Genomic DNA, 3,712 nt, shown 5'->3' with positions numbered 1-3,712 from the left:
GAGCACACAAGCCTCTCGGGCTGGTGAGTGCCGGTCGGCACCGATCCTCTGTGCGGGAATCTCTCCGCTTTGCCCTCCGCACCCCCGTTGCTGCGCTCTCCCCCGCGGCTCCGAAGCTCCCCGCTCCGCCTCCCGCAGTCTCTGCCCGCGAAGGGGCTTCCTAGTGTGTGGAGACCTTTCCTCCTTCACAGCTCCCTCCCACTGGTGCAGGTCCCGTCCCTATTGTTTTGTCTCTGTTTTTTCTTTTTTCTTTTGCCCTACCCAGGTACGTGGGGAGTTTCTTGCCTTTTGGGAGGTCTGAGGTCTTCTGCCAGCGTTCAGTAGGTGTTCTGTAGGAGTTGTTCCACGTGTAGATGTATTTCTGGTGTATTTGTGGGGAGGAAGGTGATCTCCGCGTCTTACTCCTCCGCCATCTTTCCACCGCCCTCCTTCACTCTTTTATCAAGGCAGAATCCAGGGATTGTTTGGTGATTGAAGATGGTGAGGAGTCTGGCCCTGTGCCCTCGGTGGTTGACATCGTTTTGGCTCCTCTGGGTACAGGATACTGCTGTTAAGAATTAGCTCAATTTAGGCACTTTGCTTTGGGTGGCCTTAGAGTTGTTTCTTAGAGCATTTCATTCCAATGGCTAAAAATTCTTATTAAAACCTTTGTGTCATACCCAAACTCAGCAAGACGTCTCACAGCATTTGTGATGCTTCATTCCACAGCCCTCATCCCTCTGTGTGCCTCAGTCTCAGGACAGAGGAGGGGTTAAATCCATACCTTTCTCTGAGACTTGGCCACTTTCAAGTTTTATTGCCCAAGCCTCTTACCTTCTGAACACATAGCCCATCTCAGAGACCATCAGCTTCACAACTTTCAGTGAAATTAGAAACACATTTTTTTCTTTTGTATATTTGTTTTTAAGGGTATTTTACATCTTCAGGCCTTTAGAAACATATTATCTTCTCTGTTATGGGTAAGGGATTAGAGGTTGGGAAAGTAGATGCCAGCTCTATTTAGCACTTTACTAACACACTCTGTGATGAGTGTTTTCTCTCATTTATGCCTACCTTATCTTAATACACAGTAGTCAATGAAACTAATTGTTAAAGGGTATATTTGGGTGAAAGACACAATAAATGGTATGATTATCAAGACATATTTTCATAAAATAATCTATTTTGCAAGTTTTCAGCCAATGATGCTTATCAGTTAGGTCCTCCAAGCAACGGCCATCAAGATAGGATTAGAGATATATTGGAGGAAATGCCTTGCGGGATAAAGGAGGAGGGAGCTTTCATGTAGCTTTCACACCGCACAAGTCATACACCTGTGAAAGACAAAAGTAAGGGGAGGATTGGGTAGGAAGAGATTCTGACTGCAGTGCAGTTGTGCAACACACTTGGATGGCCTGATGGGAAATGCCCAAGCAAATGTTGCTCATTAGTGGAATCTTGCGTGAGGAAGTAATGGTTCCGGTATCTCTGACATGCACAGTCACTGGCTGGGAGCAGTCCAAGGGCAACATGAATCATGAATCCAGTGAGTGGGGTGGTGTATTCCAAGGAGTGGCAGCTGGAGGCTGTCAATCAGCTATGTTCCCTTGCAGTAGATTCTCTTGAAGGGACATGTGACTATCTCCATGGCTGCCACTGATGTCTACTTGATGTATTTAGACAGTTTCAAAGAGATTTTTCTACTGTGAATTTCTTTTACAATATATTAAAGCCGGTTGACAGAGTCTCCTTCGTACGGGGGGGAAAAATCCTAACAGGGATTAAATAATGGATAACTTTTTGTTGTTGGATATTCCTAAAATGTCTACTAAGAATTTTAATATTATCTCACTTTACAGAATGTGAAAGGAGGTAAAGTAACATTTTTTTTTATTATTTAGCATTCTAATAATCATAGGCCATCTAAATATACCATTAGATAATACTATTCTAAAGTCCTATCATTTTTTAAAGGTAAAGTAGTTTACCACTTTAGCACTTACTGAAAAGTACAAAATTGCTAACTAGATATACCTGTTTCTGATCAGTCTGTCCTTTTGACCCTTTTGATTTTGATCTGCAACCGTTTTCAACTGAATCACTTGCTTCCAAAAGGACTGGAAAAACTCCTAGCCTGGGAATAAGATCATCTGTGGTCTAATTCTGCTTTGTCACCATGTAGCTGTGTGACCTTGCAGAAATTACTTTACCCCCTTGGGCTTCAGTTTCCAAATCTATGAAATCTTGTAGGTGAAGTTGGAGGTTATGGTTAAAATGTCTCTATATTTGTTATCAAAAACTAAAATAAAGATATGGAAGCTATATTTAGGAAATGTGTGGACAGCACATATACTGGAAAATGCAATTAATATTTAAAAAATCTTCCAGGCTGAAATGCTAGGTTACTTTCCATAAGATAAACTTTAATAAGGATAGAGTGGGTTGTTTGTTTTTAAAAAATAAACCTTTTATTTTAAGACAAGTTTTAGATTTACATAATTGTTGTGAAGATAGTATAGGGTGCTTATTTATTTTTGCTTTACATAAGTTTAAAAATATTGGTGGCAATCAGTGTTGAGTGGGTGGTATTAGTGCTGAAAGGGGGCAGGGATGGGGCTAGTGGGGCAGATGGTGGAGAGACTGGACTTAACATTTTATGTGAAAAGAATTTAGGCATATTATGTGATGTGATCCTGATATCATGTGACTTTCAAAAAAGAAAAAACCTAATAAATGCTTAACTACATTTATAGAGACTCATGATCCAGAATAAGGGAAACAACAGTCATATTGTACTCTAACTTGGCTACACCCTATCTGGAGTTCTGGTTTTGGTTTTAAAAGGAACATTGAAATGTTTGTAGGAGATCTAAAGAAGAGGGAGCAGGGTGATGAAAGGTACAGAAATTATGTAAGAGAAGAGACTGAAGGAGCTGGAGAGGTTTAGTGTGAACGAGAGAAGACTTAGCAGGGACCCACAACCAATTACTTTTTAAATTAAATTTATTTTAAAAATTGGGTAAATTATTCATATAATTAAAAAATCAAAATGATATAAAACATATATAGTGCTTCTGCTTTTATTTCTACTCCTCTGTTCCCCCATCCTGTTTAGGTATGATTTTTTTATTAGTTTCTTTCAAATCCTTTCATTGTTTCTTTAGGCAATACCAGCAAATGTACATATACAAAAGGAATCAAACTTTACATGTTATTTTGCACCTTGATTTTTTTTTTTTTTTGCTTAATAATATATTTTGGAGCTTTTTCTTTATATGTATAAAGAAGGTGACTCGTTTGTTTTAAACAGCTACATAGAATTCCTTTTTGTGAAATCATCATAGTTTACTTACTCCATCCTGAAGATGAATGCTTGAGTTCTTGCCTATATTTTGTTTTTACAATGTTGTTCTTGAAAAACAAGAAAAATGAATAGCAATGTCTATTTGTCATCTCAGAGGCTTGCAGGCCTATCTATAATGCTCAGGAGTGGGGCACCTGGGTAAGAATTAACTCTGCATTTTTAATTTTGAAAGATAATGCCTAACTGCTCTCCTTGGGGTAGTCCCAGTTTGCACACCCAAGAGTGATGCATGAGAATGCGTGTTTCCACAGCCTCACCCACAGAACGTGTGCTCAAACTCTTAGATTCTTGCCCATCTGTGAAGTGAGAAATGGTATTTAAATGCAGGCTGAGTCTTCATGCATTTCTTTATGAATGAAAGAGTGCCTT

Source organism: Lipotes vexillifer, unplaced genomic scaffold (genome assembly GCF_000442215.2).
Source record: "Lipotes vexillifer unplaced genomic scaffold, Lipotes_vexillifer_v1.1 scaffold617, whole genome shotgun sequence".
In the NCBI taxonomy this organism is placed as follows: domain Eukaryota; kingdom Metazoa; phylum Chordata; class Mammalia; order Artiodactyla; family Lipotidae; genus Lipotes; species Lipotes vexillifer.
This window is presented reverse-complemented; position numbering follows the sequence as displayed.